Source organism: Coturnix japonica, chromosome 3, assembly GCF_001577835.2.
Source record: "Coturnix japonica isolate 7356 chromosome 3, Coturnix japonica 2.1, whole genome shotgun sequence".
Classification (NCBI taxonomy): Eukaryota; Metazoa; Chordata; class Aves; order Galliformes; family Phasianidae; genus Coturnix; species Coturnix japonica.
Window position 1 is genome coordinate 74,555,803 of NC_029518.1, and position 21,227 is coordinate 74,577,029.

Sequence of the window (21,227 nt, forward strand, 5' to 3'; positions counted from 1 at the left end):
ATATTAACTCTAGTAACAAATGTTCACTCAGTCAAGCTTTGTTTACAATAACATTACCTCTAGCAGCCAATTCTACAGAGCAAACAATAAATTGTCATGCCAGATTCTTATGGAAATAAATACATGAAATGGAGTTCTGTAGTGTAATCCATTCAACCAGCATAGGATATGTCGTAATGATTTGTTATAAAGCTTCAGAGAGACCTCAAGTAAACATTTGCTGCCTATGTTGAAGAACGGAGAGGCGTTCTCAGGCTTTTACTGGAGTATGTGCTATTTCTCCCAGCCATTCAAAGCTCATTAGCTGTCACAGCAGAAGCAAACAGCAACTGTGACATGAGCTGCTAAAAATACCTCTTATTGGCATCTGTCCTGTGGTATTTTGTGTTCATTGGAACCTTCAGTGGGTGTGTGAAATTTTCCAGCTGCTTGTAATATATAGGACTCAGCCTTAAAAGACTCAGTTACAGGCCTTGTTCTATAGAAAAAGGAAGGTTCAAGAGAGGTACAAATAAAACAGGTGCCGGAGCACTGCACACTGCTTCATGCCATGCAGAAGTTTGTCTCCAAATAACTAAATTTCTGCAAGTTGCAGTGAATGTCTATCCAAAAACTGACTGAATCTATTACTTCCAAGAGATTGCCAGACATATACTGTATCTTTACCCCATGTCCGTTTGATTTCTTCCTAGTGTGTAGGAGACTAGAAATGACTTCCTTCTGCTTACATATCTTCTCCCTCCCTCCCCCCCCCAGACACCAAAAGCAATACCTTTACCTACAATTGTGATTCCCACTATAGCAAATAGTGAGGAACAGGTCTTTTAGGCTTATATTGTACATTCAGTCAACAGCCTAGAGAAATTCAAACAGGTAAGGCAAGGAGTGGGAAGCCACTGAGCACAAATCCAAGCTTGCCTACCTGCTAAGCCCAGCATGCAACACTGCAAGAAAAGCTGCCCTCATCTGCTGCTCACTCTTGATGCTGATTAACCATCTCCAGAATATTAACTGCTCCAAGGAGAAATCAATGGGAACTGCAATACTTATTTGATGGCATGAGGTTTATCTTGCATTCCATAGCTGATTTCCAATGAAGAAAAGAAAAATTCACCTTAAGGCTTTCTCTTGTGGTACGTATTTAAAATAAAAATACTAAGAAGGAGTTATTCAAAGCTTCTTTGTGATTCCCTTTAGAAAAAATGCAATTAAAGGAACTGAGAAGTTAGCTTACAATAATAAGTTAATGAAATGATGCAGGTCCTGTCAGTTATCTGGGCTGACACTTGCAGTAGATACAACTGCCTGTGGTAGGTTGGTTGGCCAAGGCCAATAAAAGCACGAAGAACACAGAACAACTTACACTCAACTAAGAAAGAGTCATATTACCTGACATGACATAGACAAAGCAAAATTACTGAAGAAAAGCAAAGTTATAAGTTGAAGAATCCTAAATCATCACAGATGGCAGAAAAGGAGGGAGCTCCATTGCAACCTACACTCAGTAAACGAAGAATCAGAGTTTTAGGGAAAATCCACCCACATTATAAACTCCAGCTATTAAAAGTGCATTCTGAATGACTACACAATACAGCTGAGATAAGCAGAAAGCCTTCTGCTTAAAAATTACTGCAGAAGATATTAGTTCACTGTGTCACCACAGGGAAATTGAATAAGACTTTACTTCCATCAGCAGATATAGTTAGAAGAGCATTAATCATATCACTTTATGGAATACTTTGGCATTACTAAGCCATCATTTTTTTCCTAAGGTGTAAGACAAGACACTTTTTTTTTTTTTTTTTTTCTTTTTTCCTGAGATAAATAATGAGAAATTATGGCTTAGACAACTCAAGAAGGCAAGGTCATTCACCATTATGTTGATCCTAGCTTTGCAGCATTCAAAATAATTTCATAACTAATTTACAGCTACAAGTGTTAGCAAGTTAATATCAGAAATCTGAGCTGGTGAAAGAGCAATAAGTTTAACTACTTAGACAAATAACAGGTGTCCGTTTCAGACTGTATTCATTAGAAGGGCATCCCATTTGAAAGACAAAATGAGTAACAAACTAATATACTAAATATATAAGTACGTTGATTCCTCCTCGAGCCACACTGTCAATTCCAGTGTACAGCAATGTACAATTCATTCAGTTCTTCCCAAGAAAACCTTGCTTACTGCCATGTAGAAGCATACTTGTAATCCTCATAGAGTAATGAAAATGAAATTCACTGGGAAAGAGAATGGATGCATTAAATCAACAAAAATCACCAGCTTTTGTGCTCTGTAAAAGTGTGTCAGTGACCGCTAGGAACTTGGGCTGCATAAGGTTCCTCTGGCACCCACAGGAACTTTCAGTGGTAACTATGCAGCATGCTGAATCCAGTATTTCCCACCTCCATTGTGGATCCTTCTGCAAAGCTAGCTGCATCAGAAACAACAGCATCTTGTTCTCCCACTTCAAAACAAGTAGTATTAGGTGCTGACAAATGGAACTCAATTTCAGTGGCATAGTATCAAACAGCAAGCTCAGCAAGAAATAGAATGGGAGAAGAGCATTTGGCACTGCAGCTTTTATCCCCAGCCCACCCCTGGCAGCCTACAGAGCTATGAAAAACATTGTCTGTGAACTGTGAGAACCTCAGCATTTGTGCCTGCTTCTCTGTGACCACCTGTCCACTTGGTCAAAGCATCGTCAAGCTAAAAGCATTCTGCAGGTTGCTGGTCCTGCAACTCAAACTCTTTCTCGTTACTATTGCCAGGATGAGGGCTTATGATGTGCTACAGGGCAGAGGCACTACGGATATCCGCCATGAGACAGCTGTACAAAACCTGATCCTGCTACTATCTGCTCCTGCTGCCAAAACAAGTGAGAACTTGCGCCCTGGGATAGAGATGCTGAGCGTGCCAGGGCAGCTGGGCTTGCAGGACATGAGACCGTCACTGTACATAGGGAACATGGATGGGAAGTGATTGTCCCTGTGGGTATGACTTAAAGCAAAACCAAATGCACAGTGTTAGTGGGACCCACAGGTGCCATGGTGCACCAAACAGCATGATTTGCAGATACAGCAGGACTCCTGACCACTACCAACCATGGCATTTAGTGAGTAGATGCTTTAAATAAGAAGTACTCTCTTTTACTTATTTCTTAAAAACCAGGGGAAAAAAATGTTTAAAAAAACAAATATCCATGAGTTTTCTAAATTAAAGAGAGAAGTGAAAGAAGTAAAGCAGTGGTAAAAATGAAGCTCAGTTGAGAACCAGAAAGAGATTGAGCTGAGGAAAGGATTTTATGAAGTTGAAAGGAAAGATAATGACAATATAACATCACAGTATAATCATGATGACTGATAAGGAGAAAGCTAGGGAAGAAGACAGGTGAGAATGTAATCATCAGCACAGCAGGCACAGGGAAGGTGATGAACCTGGACTAGTAGAAGGTAAATAGTCGCCAATCTACATAATACTACACTGAATGATGAGAAATCACAGAATAGTCATGGTGAGAAGGGATCTTAAGGACTGGACTGGCTAGTTCAATTCCCTGCTGTAGGCAGGGCTACCCAGGGTCCAATCCAACCAGGCCTTAAGAGCTCCCAGGTCAGGGGCAACCACAGCTCTCTGAGCAGCTGCACCAGGGTCTCACTGCTCTCTGAGTAAAGTATTACTGCCTAACTTCTAATCTTAATCTCCTCTTGTTCTGCTTGCAAAGAAGCAAAATTGCTTCTGACAGGTTCTTGGCAATACCAAGTACAGTGTTTCCAGGTAAGCCAATAGTCAGATATAGAAAAAAGACTGGAACTCACCCAACCGGTGAAGGAGCTCTCTAGTGATGCAGCACTCTTTTTCAGTAAGCAACCTAGGGCCAAGATATACTCTCCCTTCAGTGGCTAGTCCTTATGAGACCAACATGGCTCCATCCTCGGTCCACCCCTTCCAGTCAGATGGGGAGCGCCGGTGCAAACAATGTGCCTGTGCTCCCTGGGCCTGCCACGCATCTTCACCAGGTGCTTAATCACTAGTTCAAGTCCTTACACTCCTGTTTTAGTTTGAAACCATTCCTCCTTGTCCTGTTACTATCAGATAGTGTAAAAGTTGGTCTCCCTCCCGCTTATAAACTCATTTCAAGTAATGGAAGGCAAGAATTAGGTCTTCCTGGAGCTTTCTCTTCTCCAGGCTAAAAAAGCCAAACTCCTTCAACCTTTCTTCCCAGGAGAGGTGCTTCAGCCCTTAATCAATTTTTAATTTATAGGCCATATATGTTGAGGCCCAATTACAAACTCTTATCAAATTATCTTAAACAAACTCCAGAGACTTCAAATATTCTCACATGATTTGCAGGGTCATGCTACACTCCAGTACTGATACGGTCTTAAAGCCATCAGGATTCAATAGATTGTCACCAATGTATGACACAAAGGTTTGATTGTTTGTTTTCTTATCATTGCTCAAGAAAAACCCATAGAATCATGGAATTGTTTGAGCTGGAAGGGTCACTTAAAGGCCATCTAGTCCAGCTCCCCTACAATGAACAGGGATACCTACAGCTAGATAAGGTTGCTTGAAGCCCTGTCCAGTCTGACTTTGAACGTCTCTAGGGACGGGGCATTCAGCACCTCTCTGTGCAATCTGTGCCAGTGCTTTACTACTCTTACTGTAAAAAAAAAACATTCCTTATATCCAATCTACATCTCCCCTTTTAGATTTGAAACCATTTCTCTTTGAGCTATCACTGCAGATCCTGCTGATGTGTCTGACCCCTTCAGATACCGAAAGGCCACTCTCAGGTCTCTCCCGGAGCCTACTCCAGGGAGCCTATCTCCAGGCTGAACAGCCCCAGCTCTCTCTGCCTGTCCTTGTAGGAGAAGTGTCCCATTCCTTGGATCAGTTTTGTGGCCTTCCTCTGGACACACTCTAACAGGTCCATCTCTCTCCTGTACTGAGGACTCTAAATCTGGACACAGTTCTCCAGGTGAAGTTTCACCAGCACAGAATAGAAAGGTAGAATCACCTTCCTCAAATCAATAACAAACAGCCACTTAAAAGCAGCTAACATTATTACGTGAAAAAACATTATTATGTGTAAAGCCAAACAGGAGGTGCTAATATATATTTAATAAAATTAGAATATATTTAGATTCGTTGAATCATAGGATCATTAAGGTTAGAGAAGACCTCTAAGAACATGTAGTCCACATGTCCACCTACCACCAATATCACTCACTAACCACGTCCCAGCGCCACATTCACATATTTCTTGAACACCTCCAGGAATGGTGGCTCCACCACCTCCCTGGGCATCCTGTTCCAATCCCTCATCAGTCCTGAAAAGATATTTTTCCTAATGTATAACCTCAAATCAAAACAGTCTACCTGGTTTTATAATATTAATATGAAATGATAACCTAATACTTGGCCATTAGATGGGTATCAACCATACAAGGTTTATCAAAGTAATGTTTGCTAAGAAATAGGAACAGACAGGCAGCATTTGCTACTTTTTGCATACCAGTTGTTTCTTTTCTTTTTTTTTTTTTCAATGAATCCTATCTTTGCATCAATTTTGGAATATAGACTGTTTCTGACTGCTTGAACACCATGTTCTGATCTTGCAATATGAAGTCAAGTGACACTCTCCTATTCAGATTTGGGCATCTCCAAGTGCCAAGATTATAGAGCTTCTCTGCTTTTTTAAAAAAGAAGATACTGATGAATTGCTCTTTAAGTGAACCAAGCCAGGGGAGATTTAATAGCATTTTGCTGGGAAATGAATGTTTTGCCTGCAGGTTAGAACTGCTCTGGGCTGCAAAGCATCATTCCAGTGAACTCAGGCTTATTAGGGCATGTGTGAATGATTTCTTTATGTAAGGTGCTCACAGTCAACACGCGTCTGAAGGAAATACTTTGTCTGGAGAAATTTTAGCCTTAGCCTCCTCCTCACTGCCTCGGTCTATAAGAATGAAAGTCAGTTTAAAAATGTACTGGAGAAATAGAACTATATCCAAGTAAAATTTATTCACTCACAGGCAAAAGTCAGAGAACTACATTTCCATTTCTGGCTTACTGGTAGAAGACAAGTTTGCAACTTAGGGGCAAAATTTTACTAGAGAGGACATAGTAAAAGAGGTACTTTTATGTCCTGCAGATTTGTCTACTCTGGAATGAGATATTTCCCACTCATTCATGTTTTGTGAGATCAGAGTCTCATTAAGGTTTACTTCTAAAATTCTGTTGTTTCTAAACCTTTCAAGGTGAGGCTGGATCAGGCTCTGGGCAACCTGATGTAGCTGTGGTGTCTCTGATGATTGCAGGGGAGTTGTACAGATGGGCCCTCAGAGGTCCCTTCCAACGCTATGGACTCTGTGTATTACTGCAATAATAAATAATCATTAAGCACCACTTCCAAAAGCACAGGAGACAAAAAATAGCAATTTAACATCTCTTTTAACATGGAATGTAAAAGCTTTTCATCTCCAGGCATGTGGCATACAGAATAATGCTAAATCAGGTTTTATCAGCCAAGGAAAAAATGCTATTGTTTATTCTGAAGCCTATCACAATGTAGAATTTAAAAAACAAAGAAGCATAAAACATTTATCTTTTTCTTTAAATTGGAATGTATAAAATAAAAAAAAAGTCTTTTTATTTAAAGATGAGATACTTCTCCACCACATTTACATTAAAAATCTCCCAATGATAATATAGTGTTTCTGGTGTTCTCCTAGAGTAACATTCAGGTCATATTTAGAAATATCAATATAAAATAGTCTTTTCCACTAAATCGGCCTAGGTGGTTTCTGCTCAATGCAGCAAAATTTTAAAGCACATGGAAAACATACTTGTATTGTTATGATTAGTTAGTGTATAATTGTGAGTTCATCACAGTGCAAAGCCGAGACAAAATAACAGAAAATAAGGACTTTTCTACACAGTTAAATGCACATTTTCACCCAATCATGCTGTAATGTATGCAATTCTGGTACCAGTTTTAAGGGCCTACTAGCTTTCCAAGAATATGTGTTGTGGCCTAGTAGGAAAGCTGATCAGTGGTGTGATGCTTTTGTGAGAAGCTGCTTGCTGTGGGAATAATTATCTACCACTGATATATATTCACACATTTCCACCTCATGAATTACTACCTCTTTGAGAATACTTGTGCCTGGGAGCAACAGGAATTTTAAAACTTTATGCTTTAAATTTTTTCATAACTCACTATGCTGCAACTAAGCTGTACAGTGACAGAGTCTTGTTTCTTTCAGTCTGAGGTTGGTAAATCCATGGAAAAAATCCACCACTTCCACTAGCATGGACTGAAGATAAATAATGCAAACTGTTACTCAGTGAAAGAGCAAATAATATATTACTATTTATTTTGGACAATGATTTGCTTTAGATCTACTAATATAAAGCAGGTGTTAATATCTACTAATGATATGCTTATTTTAGTGGCTCATATCAGTTGTTTCCTTTCTCATTTAAATTCCTATATAATAATAATAAAAGTATGGAATTCTTAATATACTCTTCATTAACTACCTACCTCTCAAGTAACTTGTATTTCACTTAACTGTATAAAATAGGAAATTTTAAGGACTCGGGTTAAAAAAAAACAACAGTATTCAACATAGCTTAAATTAACTTGAATGAAAGTAGTAATAAAAATTAAAAGTTCAGCCTAAGGACAAACAATAATATACACTGAGAATACAAACAAAGCGTGACTCTTGTTTTCTTTTTTGATCCTATGTAATGAAAAGCGTCACTATTCTGTTGCTGTAAATGCTAATCTGCCATTAATGTCAAGTCAGAATGCACAGTTTAATTTGCTCTTGATTAGATATTTATTGTATGAGTCAGTGCAGATCTTAAAAATCTATTACAGAATGCTGCAGTCAAGAGAACAATAGTTAATACAACACAATTGACTCCTGATTGAGTTTGATTAGAGTAGATGGAAGCCATACATGTACAAGAAGAAATAAAACCCTGCAAAAGAGCTTAGAATGACAAATTGCTGGCATAGCAGACCTGGTGATGCTTTTCCTTCAACACATTGCCAAAAAGAAACAAAACAAAGCCAAAGAAACCCATAATAACAACATTTATTATTTTGTTTTATGCTTTTCAAGAAATCTTGCTTTAGTCTTCCTGGCTTGCTCAACTGTAGCAGAAGGATTGGCTTAATCAGAAAAGTGCTTTTAGGGGTATTTTAAGAGCTTCACTTTACTAGACTCCTTCTTTATCTAGGATCCTCACCACAGTTACAGTGATTGCCTCTTCTACAAAGTTAATCATGTATTTGAAAACATCTGGGTGTCAGTGAGGAACCAGCCAGGAGCTCACAATGAAACTCAGAACCTGCAAGTGCTTCAGTTTTTCAAGGATCACCCTTGCCACCCAGACTCCAGCCTGAAGCACATCAGGCATCCAGATCAGGCACTAAGTGGTGCTCTTCCACTTTAAATGGCTAACTCTTGGAAGCAAAAGTTTGTACTTAGCCTTGCAAAGAGACTAGTAACCCCTCTATCTATTTGAAAATCCTTTCTCCTCAGTGAGCTACCTGAATAGTCTGTTATCCTTGTTCTCCGCAGTGTAGGTTCTCAAGAATGGCATAACTGAGTTATGTTCAGGCTCACTAAGTAAAGCACGTAGCTTATTTGCACGTCACTCTCTGAAACAGAGGCATATGAATGCAAACTGAAAACCTAACGTGCAATAACATCAGCAATAATCTTTATGAGGGAGCCACAGAAGACTGGCAGCAAAGAAGGAAATCTTTGTGGTTGTTATGCTGGCCAAGCACTGCAGGAATAAACAAAGCATACCTCTAGAGCTATCCCAGTTTCATAAGTTGACATGTGTGATCTACAGATATGCCATGCAATTGAAACAATCTAAACCTGTGTGTACATTATTTTCCTATCGACCGTGACATTAACTTAAACACTGAACCATATTTATTGCTAGACATATTAATAGCACAGATGGCATATGGTAGAAAATCATAACCACCGGCACTTAGGCCAAATATATATTAACTAAAGGCTTAATTCAGTTGCCAAACATTGGTAGTCCTGTGCATCTGAGGCATAAGTCTGTCAGATGACAGTCAGCAGGAGGCCTGTGTCTTCCAGAAGCCACAGACAGGCATTTGGAGGAGACACAAGCATCTCAAACAGCCCTGCATGCCTGGAGCTAAGTACTAAAATGAACATTTTTACAGTATCCTTTTAGATAATGTAGAAAAATTCTTATCGGCATCTCTAAAGTAAGCATAGCAGCTCAGCCTATTTAAAAGCATGCCTCCATTTAACGATATTTCCACAGCAGATATTATTGCTGGTATTCCCTGTAAGTTCAAAAATGTGGCAGGACTCTAATCCTAAATGGAGTCTTTGAAAGGATGTAAAAAAATTAGGAATAAAAAACAGGAAAAAAATAGAAAAAATAGGAATAGTTACATGATAAACTCACAATAAATTGTAAAACTCCTCAATTCAAGTAGATCTTGTAAGTACAGATTTAATTTCATCAGGTTTCAGGTAGTTGCCAAAGTGTTGAAGTACAAAGTTCACAGCAGTGTGCTGATCTATAAGTGATACCACAAAAAGTTCTGTTTGTAGTTTACTTCTTTGTTTTAATTAATTTTCAGTAACATCAAATGTTCTTGATCCAGTTCTGTTTGAAACACATGAAATCTTAATTTCTCAAGACTGTAATAGCAACATTAAGTCTGTTGTCATAGAGATCACAGTAACATCTTCTAATTTTTTTCTTTTCAGAACAGAACGTCAAACAGGAGAGCTTCAAAACATTTTTATGATGTGGAAGCTTTACTATTTTCTGATTGCTATACATTTCAATATGCCATAATACTCCATTAAAAATAAAGAGAATATCTGCTAAGCTAGATATGGCCTCAATTTCCTCTTTCTTTTAAAAACAATATTGGTAACTTATTCAGCAATGGTTATAGCAGCTAAAGTTCAAACATGGTTTTAATTACCCCATATGTAGCTTCTTCTATGCAGTGATGAGGACAATGTAAGGTCTCTCAGAACAATTGCTACAGTTATTTCTTATAAGATCTGTCCACCTTCCCATTTCAATCAAATCAGCAGCTGCTCTTACTCTTCTACCTCTAAAAGAGCCACTGTGCTGTTTTGCTTCTAATTCCTTATACCAGTAAATTAAGGAAGTGAGTGAGAGCAAAACGTGAAGGGATCTGCTCTTACAGCTAGCGAATTGGTAGACAAAAGGTGCTGTTAAAACACATAATTCGCAGTACAGAGACGGGCCTGGGTTTTGTATGCCTTCCAAAAGATGATAAGCTCTTTTGACAGTGATGCCTTTTCAGCATCTTGTATTCTGACCCTTAAGCATTAATGACATGGATTAACAACAAAACCACAGGTATGAATAAATACTGGCTCTTGTTCTCTTAGACATATATTGTATGCTAGTGTTGATTGCAGACATTGGTCTGTCTGGAGCTTATAATGAATAAATTCTGTACAGAACTGACTAGGTTTACTTTCAATTCATTACCTGACTTCCAATTTATGACGCTCCTTTGCATGTGATCATGCCAAGTATAGATTTGTCCCTATTATGTTCCTCAGACACCTATTATTTCCTAGAAGGGCTGATGACCTCACTGAATACGCTAGCTATATTATCAGTGTACTGTTGACAAATGTGAGGCTCATTTTACTTAATTGGCAAATGTTCTCTAAATAAACCACAACTCACGGGGGCAAACCATGTACTGCTTAATGCTAATGGCTTATTTGGAGCTAGAGTATGAGGAAATGTAACCCTGTACTGCCTCTTGTTTTTGAAGATACTGCATTAAAGAGAAGTTAGCTGCCTTAGGCCATAGAGCGCAGGAAAATTTTGATAATTCTTGTATTGATTGATTGTGACTATTTTTACTGAGTATGATTGAGGATGACACACATCTTCCACAAGAAACTAAGTTGTTCATGTTCTGACAGGGCCATAAAGAATGTATTCTTGTTTTAATTACAAATATGAAAGAGTTTAGCCATGCATCCTGAAACCATGTAGCATAGGAAAAATAACATTATTTGTTCATTTAGAAAGTTCTTGTGTTGCCTTAATTTTTTTTAAAAAATACTCAGTATCCACATAGTTCAAGTCCAGAGAAGAAATACTGAATGTTCCTAACATCTTGAAAGCCTTTAACATTCTCATTTCACCTTTTTCCTCAAGAAGACAAGAACACATTAAAGAAACAGGGGACCTATAAAGAAGGAAATCTTATGCTCAGTTGTAACAGCAACAGTCTGTCCAGTACTCATCGCACTCTCATCAATGAAAAGTCTAAATATAAACATACTGAAATGAAGGCGCATTGATTCAAAAGGGTACTCTGGGTTCTCAGAGAAAAAACTTTAGTCTTTGAAGTAGGCTCTCCTTCATGGCCCTAAGCCTATATGCTGGTCAGCACTCAAATTTATACTTAACTTGATCTATTCTCTGCACTGCAAACATTATTGCTATACCACTTTGTGAATAAGCCTTCAACAAATGCAGATGACAGATTCTGGGTTGTTAATATTTGCATTAATCTCCTTAACAGAAGGACATTCTGGGAAACACTTGAAATTTGAAAACTCTTGGAAGAGAATATGGCAAGAGATGATCATGTGTGGGAGGAAAAGAGAAAAAACAGGTTCTTGAACCCATAATTGTGACTCCCACACTGTTTCTTTCAACTATCTGTGGTTATAGTGCTTATAATACCTTATCCTATCAAGGCCAAGACATCTTCCATATGGTTAAATTTTAAGTTTGTTTTGTACAGTTACAAAATAGGACAAATTTTAGAGAACCCAGCTGAGTTCACAGACTCAAAAAGCAGGCAGAGTTTTCAGGAGTGAATGTAATGGCAAAAGCATCAAACCCTTCATTTATGCCAATACAGTACTACAGCACTACAGTAAAGAGTGTGTACATTTGCAGTCATGCTAGTATTGACAGCCTAATTGTCAGTGCCACCATAGAAAAAGCAAATATGCACGCTAAATTATACAATTCCTATTTTACTTGAATGCACAATAGAAAATAATTATTCATTAGTGTTTAACTGAAGCAAATATGGGGGATATTTCTTCTAGTTTTCATCCAGATGATAAACCTGTGTTATCTAGCAGTGGATGTTTCAATGAACAGTTGTACTGGCTTCTGTTAAATTATTCCTGAAATTGTTTAAGTTCCCTGTAATGGGTGATCCAAATTTTGGATCCTCTATTGTCACTAAATCATAAATCCAAATAAAGTGCACATAGTCACTTAACCTCCTTTTAGCAACAAATGTCAGTGTGTCTGAAGTAACCATCGGTCAGGAAACGAGCAAAGCAAGCATAGTACCTACAGCCCTTTCCTTTAGTTTTAAACTAGACTTCAGAGATGCTTTAGACTAAATTAATATCTTCCTTAACTGATTTTATAAACAAGTAATTCATTACTCTTTCATGAAAACCCTTTTCTCTCTTTCTGGTACTATATATCTGATATGAAAGCAAGCAAAAAAACAAACAAACAAAAAAAAAAACCAAACACAAAAAACAAAACAAAACAAAAACAAAAAGCCAACAAAAAAGTACAAATCCCATTCTGATATAAATGGCAATTTTTCCTGTAGAAGATGTGAATAGAAAAAGGATGGGTAGAGGATGCAGTATTTTTTATTTAAGCCACAAAGTCATTAATTTATCTTGGGCCTCCTTGCCATTGAGAGCTGTTCATTTAGTAACTGTTTGGAAGAACACACAATGCATAGAACACTTTCTTTCAGTCAGAAGGGTCAGAGAAAAAGTTGAAGGGTTGTCCTAGGTGAAAACAAGGTACCAATGGCACCTGAAGGTCTCAGTTGAACCTGCTACATGATGCTCCCGGCACCAAAAGTGAGACCCAGCCTAGAGATATACAAGACAATATGCATAACGTGGAGGACTGGGCAAGCAGAACAAAGGCACCAGAAAGGCTTTCTTTGTATCCATACAGCTACCTTCTTGACCCCTTAAGTCAGAGCAGCTGGAGTATGGCTCACTGTTGACATTCACTCCTGGAAAATAAACCCCAAAATCTATCCTCAAAGCTATTCAGCCTTATCATCAAAAATTCACAGTAGACATTAAACATACTCCACAAAAGTATTAAGATATAGCCAAGAAAAAAACAAAAAAAGTATATACTTTTTTCACTCAAGAACTTTATATTTGGCAGCTTTGGAAGTAGTACTTTAAAACTCGAACTGAAACATAATCTTCAAGTATTGAGAGCATTTTTTACCATAAGTTGAAAACACAGGTAAGGAATGAGTGAGAACATCTGTTCTGAACAGGGAAAAGTAAAGAAAGGGATGAGAAAGGATATGTAATTTGTTTAAGATGAAGATACAAGACTTCTAGAGTTTATACCCTGCATAATAGGATGGTCCTTGCAGTACCATTGAGGAGCTGCTTGGGCTGAACACAGAGTCATACAAAACTGAGATGATGAAGAGTATTGAGATAAAGAGTAGAGATAAAGAGGTCAGTACAGAACAACTGAAAAACCTAAGTTAATATTTGACTTATCTTCTAAATAATTTTGCTGGAAAGCAGAAGGTGAAAGATAATAGCAAGAATAATAGGAGACAAATTCAAAAACTACCACATCTGACACGGGAACAATTGCAAAAGTCGACACTGAAGTCATGGTAACTTTTGGTAACATTTACAAAAATTGAGAGAAGTGACACTGAAATGAATATATGCTTGCGTGTAGACATTTAATAATGTCAGTCATGTTGAAAGAAAGATGCTTTCCCTGCCTCTGAAAGGGGGGAAGAGGAGGGAAGCCATGAGCAGGAACAAATGATTTCAGTATTTTATAAGAATTCAGAACATATTTCTGAAGAACATATATGAGGAAAATCTAGGAAAAAGGAAATACATGAAAAGTGGTTGGAATTAGACAGGTAAAAGCTAATTAAATCTAGAAGTTTCTTTAACAGTTTAGAACATTGCCATTTCCTAAACAGAGGAAACATGTCAATGCCAATTCAAAACTACCTAATCACTGAACCAGACCTAGGTATGTCCAGAATTTTAAAGCTGAGAGTATGTAAGAGCTTTAAATTGAGAGTATTCTACTTAAACAGTGGAGGGAAAAAAATAAATAAATAAAGAGGCATATGAGTGGGTCGAGAATGGCTAAAATTAATTGGTATCAAGTTGCTCTGGAAAAAATGTTAAATGTGATCCTGGATTATAATAGATGAAGTATTTCCAGTATAGACAAGGGATATTAGCAGCACTGTCCGGAAACTACATCTTCTATACCATGTGCATTTTGGCCACTGTTCAAGAAAGAGAAATTAATGTGAAGCAAGAGCAAAGAAGGCCCAACTGAACACTGAAGTCATGGAAGTATATTCAACACAAAATGAAACTGAAAGAACCTGGCTTATTCAGACCAGCAAAACAACAGCTGATAGTGGACAGAGTTTTTTTCTTCTAAACAGAAGTGGAGAAATGTATTTAACCACTAAGCAGTGGTGTTATAGAAACTATGAAAGCATAAACTACCTATAAAAGTTGAGGCTGAAAATAAAATTTCCAACAAAAGAAGAGATGCAGCCAGTGCAAGTAGGAAGTAAAGAAAATCTAAGTAACTTTGAAGACAAAGTTCACAAAAGTTTCTAATGAACATACGTTGTGGTTACCTGTAAAAGCTGGTCATTAGACTTACCAAATAAAGAGCAATACTACGACAACAATGGGCATGGACAGAAATCCATTATTGGTAGGCAGACAAACCAAAGCAAGACTGAAAGAAAAATTCATTCTAGTTCACTCCAAATGGAAATTCTGATAGTGTTTCATTTCTGCCAAGTTAATGAAATGAGAAAACCCCACAATTTTTAGTCCTACTTTCAACAAAAGGCAACAAAATGATTCATTTTATTCTTGGGTTACTTAATCACTTTTTAAAAACCTCTATAATCTGGTTTCAGAACACATTCCTTCAAAATGAAAAGCTGTAACATTTCCTTTTGAAACCACTGAAATGGAATGATTCATCTTTTCAGGTGTGTACTCTCTCCAAAGGTACTGGAGGTAAAAAGGTTGAGGAATCAACATCAGCTCAGAAATTGCTTCCAAGTGGACACAACTAGAACAACATAAAGTTAAAAATACTTTACACAAATCCAGTTTTCAGGGACATTAAATAAGAATTTCCCTGTGGTTAGGAATCTGGACTATTCTTGGAGAATTAAAACATTCCTCAAGGGGGTCTTATTTTAATTCACATGTGTTTTATGTAATTTTATCTTGACAAGGATGACAGTGAATTGAAAAATAACTTGTTCAGCCTTAAATAGAGGTTTATAGTATTAAAGAAAAAATGTCTGTGATAGCTAGAATGATTAGTTCTCACTGGGTCTTCATGTTTACTTATCAGAATTTGAAGGCTGTATTTGATTCATCTGACTTCAGAGCAGCCATCTGGTTAATGGATTCATTCACTTACATAATCTACAAAAATGCTTTTTCAGGTTCACTTTCTGGTAAAACATTCACCTGGCTTCTAAAACTAATGTTCAACTTAATATTAGTGACACTCCTCCTTTCCCCCACAGAAGCAGCTAAAGGATGATGAGCACACAAATACATGTACGATAAGCTGTGGACTCTCAAGGTTTCAGTGCAGAATGGTACTTACTATAGGTCCTGAAAATGTCACACAGAGAAGTCTGGAGCATATTCAGAAAAGTTTACTATCTTCCTTCCTTCCTCCCCCCCAACAGAATGGTAATTACTTTACTTGAAGTCTCAAAGAAGAAGAGAGCATGATACAAACATTTCAGTAATTTTTGCAATCAAAATGTTAATTGGGCTATAAACAGGAACATCTTCCTTCCTATGAAGTTGTACAAAAAAAATCCATTCTTACATAGACTTCAATTAAGTAGTATGAGTATATTTGATATTTTCCAAGTCCAAAGTTGGATACTGTACAACTATGTAAAGTACTTTGCAAAGACCTGGTAAACCAGATTAAACACAGCCTTGATACAATAGTTACATCTTAATGAATTCTTCAGTACAAAATACAGTTCTGCAAACAAAACTGAAAAAAATAAAAAATAAAAGAGTAATTCGCCTAAAAAAGAAGGATTTATGGGATTTTAAAGAAAGATTTAATGTGCCAAAACACAGTTCTAATTACTTAACTTAGCCACAAGAAGATTGTTTTGGTTATAGTATCTCTTCAGAGGCAAAACCAAGATAATAGGAAAACAGCACCTTGGGCTGTTGGCATTCATTTTTAATTGGTCCTGAAAAAATGAGCAAGTTCCAGGGATCTGAGGATGACCTAGAGAAAATAGAGAAGCTGATAGAGGAAATTACAGGCTTGTAGAGCTCTTAGCCTCTTGGATCACCCCAGAAACATGAGTGAATAACTGTTACAGACTTCAGTAAATATATTAATCAAACAGGGAAATACACTTAATAGAAGTTAGAATTACTTCTCTGAAATGACACCCAGACAAATGTGTTGTATATTATCCTAATGAATGTATGTGTTCACTTGACAAAAAGAGCTTTACTGCTGCATTAGGATTAGATATGCACCCAAGCTCTACTATTAATTAGATTGAGGTACATGACCACAATCATAATGAATTAGCCATAAGACTCACTAACAATTAAAGGTATGGATAGCCTGACACTGCAGGAACTGTTTGTTGCCTTAGTGTTGTTCACCTGTTTCACTAACCAGCGTACATGCATACTTCATAATAAAAGGAAATGCAGACAATGCATAACCTTATTCCTGAGGTGGTGTGTGCAGACAACACATACATTGGATTAAAAAACTGAGTTAACAACAACAGTCCTGCTGAATAGATCCTTGTGCTATCTGTTGGAAGGCCAAGAGCAACTTGATCTTTACATTCAATTAAAACAGCTGATCTCAGAGGAATTTAAAAATCATATCAGGAACTCAACAAAACATGTTACACTGTCTGTCTTCAGCAGAAGTTCATGCTAACACAAAACAGCTTTTCATAATGCAGGTTTTTGAGAACTGTAACAAGAACAACCCCTGATGCAAGCCAGTTCTTCAGAGAGAAAGGCACATTAAGATCATGTGACTGGAAGATGAAGAGAGAAGAATGAAAAATTGAAATGATTTTAAACTTCTTTTATCGGGAAGGTTAGAGTAAGATATCACTGAGTACCTGAACTTCATAACAAAAGAAAGTTCTATGTTCTGCGTGAGTTACGGTACTTAGCAATGATGTAAGGCCACAAGTTTTTAGCCTGAACTGTAAAAGATGATCGTGTTCACTGTCCAGCCCCTGAAACTGTGAAAATAACTCAACATCACATAAAACTCTGGGAAACAAAACTACAGTGTGTGCTTTTTTCATGATTCAGTTCTTGGGAGATTTGAGGAAGCTTGTTTTGACACTCCTTGTAAGACGTCGCAATGTCAGCAACTGAGAGGGAACAGCTATCCCAGCTGTACTGTTATCTTTACCTTCTAAATTGCCATTTTACCCAAGCGCCATTTAAAACCACTTCACACTTAATCCTTTTGTGGAGGGAAAGGACCGCTCATAAAATATCCCATGCTGTTTTGTAGACAAAAATCAATTTAGCAGTGTAGATACCACATTTACAGCTCTTTTCAGTGAGGAAGGAAAATGGTAGATTCCTTTTCAAACCAATACTTTTACCCAAACTCAAACTGCTTCTGCACCTTAAAGTTCACTACTAAGTAGTATGAAGCCCATTATTTCTAAATATCAATGTACTCATCAGTCAACAAACATAAGAAAGGCACGGTTAATAATCACAAAGATTTGTGGTTGGAGAAGCCTGGGTGTTTCCTATGAACAGCCAAGCACTCAGCGATTGGTTAGTTGAGAATGAAAACATCAGGCACATTGAAATATCTCTATCACACCAATAAAAATGAAACACTTCTATAAAATATTGACAACAGCAGGGCCTGCATTTGCAACAAGTACTGCAGAATGCTTAATCACCCTGGAGAGCTAAGTCTTCATCTGTATTTATATTTAAAGACTCTAAACAGATCAGCTCCAGGCCATCTTTCTGAGTGTCCTTCACGGAATTTTTTTGAAGAAATAAAGAAGTTTAAGGAAAGCATTAGAAGCTGTTTTTGCCTCTATAAGAAATCTGGACCTAATATCACATTTATTTATTTCCTCTTATTTTTCTCCACTCAAGTATCCCAGATGCTGTATATTCACACTTTGAGCTCTGTCCTCTTTGCACTACCTGATACTAAGTCTAGGAGACATAGTGAACTGTTGAGGTAGGAGTACTCACAAAGCAATATCAGCTCAGTCCCTTTCCTCCATAAATTGCATATTAAAGAAAAACAAGAGGTACATAAAACGTTGTATGCAGACAGAAAAAGAAGATGCAAACTGATCAGAATTCTTCAATCATTTATGCTGACAGTAAAAGTTAATGCCCACCCTACTATCTCCTCTCCAGATTCTAAAAACTCAAGCACACTTCTAAGAACACAAGTTCACTCATGCAGCAGGAAACATAAGGTGAATACCAATGTGTAGTTATCACAATGGTAATTTTAACTTCCTAGCTCTCTACCCATTTCTGTTCTAAATTCAACAGAAAGTTATCATTACCACTTTGTTGTCCAACACAAGTAACACAAACAAAACTAAGACTCAAACTTGCTCAGAAATGAGAAAGCTGACCGAACTCCTGAAAAACCTCAGCATCATTTATTTATCATTCATTTTAGAAGAGATATAGTGAAAGAACTACAGTAGTGAAAACATTTCAACTAAAAGTGGAATTACATATCTGTGTTTTGCTCATTTGTAGTGGTTTGAAATGGTTGCTAGCTAATTTTCAAGCTGGTTTCATGCTAGCACCCCTCAGACTCCAATTTATGCCACATATCAGATGTATTAAGGCTCAGCATTCTTCTTCTGAAATAGAATGAATATGCCTCTGAATAGCGTACCAGATGAGGAAGATCATGTACTGTTTCCACAGCCTGGATATATGCACAGCACTTATAACAGCCTGTTAGAGAATCATAGATGCCAACTTCTCAGCATTTCCCTCTCAGTTTGCTAAATTGGTGCTAAATCTTTTGACTATCTCTGGATTACTCCCTGATATGACCAATTTAGACTGTGATTTCATTAAAATAATCATTACCAGAATAAATACCACCTAAATGAGTGTGCAGCTGGTGAAACACAGCAGCTACAATGCAAGGCAATCTGCTTTAGTTCCACCTCTTTGTACATGCTTATACAGCGAATAATGAATATGTACATAAACCTACAATACAACAGAACTCAAACAAGTTACTCACTAGTTTATAGTTCTAATGGAAAAAAAAATAATCCAACAAAATGAAAATAAATGGTTCCACTTTTTGAGATTTCCTCACACATTCTCTGGATATAAAATGGAGTATTCATTCCAACCTCAGAGACCAGGAGTGCAGTAATCCTTATCACACCTACTGCAGATAGAATATGTATTAACTTGAAAGTAATATTCCAAAAATACAACCCTGAAAACTTTAATATGCTGCCACACAGCACTCAAACAGCTGTTGTCACTGACGTTTATAATTCACATGAATTAAAATAGGACTCAGCATCTTCACAGACCTCGCAAAAGGCATTGAACTTCCTCCTCTTTGCATTTTGCATCTTGCTTCAAATGAGTTCAAGTATTTCAGAGCCTTTAATTAACAGTTACAGAAAGTTTTTAAAACACATTTTCAAATGTGCTTCCCAGGATGTTAGCAGCTCCATTCTTGCATACACACATGAACAATAGATGGACTAAAGATTGTCTTAGCGCAGTGAGTTATTTGTTATGTCATAAGCTAGAACAATGTCTGAAATAGATATACAGCTCTATGAAGAGCAAAACTGAATTTAAAACCTGAAGTACTACAGATAACACAAGGCACATCACCAATTGCATGACTCCATGATTTCTTGCTAGAAGGGGAGTCATACATATATACATACTTATATACTGTTGGGAAAAATCAGTTTTCATTAACGCACGAAAAGTGATTTCTGACATAAACCCCCAATAGTTAAACTATACACCTCATCTTTAATTTGCTTAAGCAGCAAAATAACATGACTGCTATTTAATTAGATGCTCCACTTCCTGTTCTCTTCAGTCTTTGCTTGTCAGACTGTGAGTATTCCTTTGGGAATTTAACTAGGCTTGTAGCTTTCCATGTATAAAAAATTAATACAGAAGTTTAAATGTTCAAATCCAATATGGTGACCTATCAGCAACAAAAGATGTACAATGTAAAAGAAAAAAAAAACAAAACACAGAAGTTGAAATGTAAGGCAAATGGAAAAACTGCAATTCACCTTATATTTAATCTGGCAAATTCTTCCCAAAGAAATCAGAATATAGGAAACAAAGTATAACAAATTTGGCATCAATAACAGCTTAACATGACCCTTGTACAATAATGACAACTGCATTCCCTTTATACTTCTTAATTCTTGATAAATTATAATTTATCAAGGCAATTACTACAAACTAAACAGAGTTAAATCTTCCTCTGAGTCCATAAATTGAGTGCAATGAGTTCTTTTGCAAGCCTCTGTTTAACAAAAAAGCCCCTTAAAATGAAGTTATGGACAAAGATCTCACATCTTGACTTCTCATTCCTGGGAAAGAACATTTCCTGGGCATCCAACTGTCTGATTTGATTATGCGAAGAACAGAGACATTTTAAGTTATGCATTTTTGTGTATTTCTATATCAGACGTTCCTGCTGAGCAGTATTTGACCTAAGCATCAGTTCACATTAGATAATTCCTAACATAGGGCAAAAATACAGTCTGCTAGAACGAATATGACAGCTTTCAATCTCCATGTATATATTAAAAAAAAACAACACAACACAACAGAAGTAGAAGCAAACTTTAGACCCTTAAAAATACTACTGGAGTTGATGTCACTGTATTATGTAGTTTTCTTTTCCTCTCCCACAGCAATATCTAGAAATCATTTGGGAGGTAAAGGAAATCTTTGCAAAAATTGCCCAACATCCATATAAGCGTATGAAATTGTATTTCTTTAATTTTGGTTTCTTTGTAAAATAAATAAAGGTATTTATGTGGAAAACTTCT

At 37.0% G+C, this 21,227-nt stretch overlaps 1 protein-coding gene across 2 annotated transcripts in view; it reads right to left on the reverse strand.

The window, feature by feature from the left end:
* The window catches only part of KCNQ5 (potassium voltage-gated channel subfamily Q member 5), a 244,582-nt gene that overhangs the window by 158,400 nt on the left and 64,955 nt on the right, over positions 1–21,227 (reverse strand). The window lies entirely within an intron of this gene.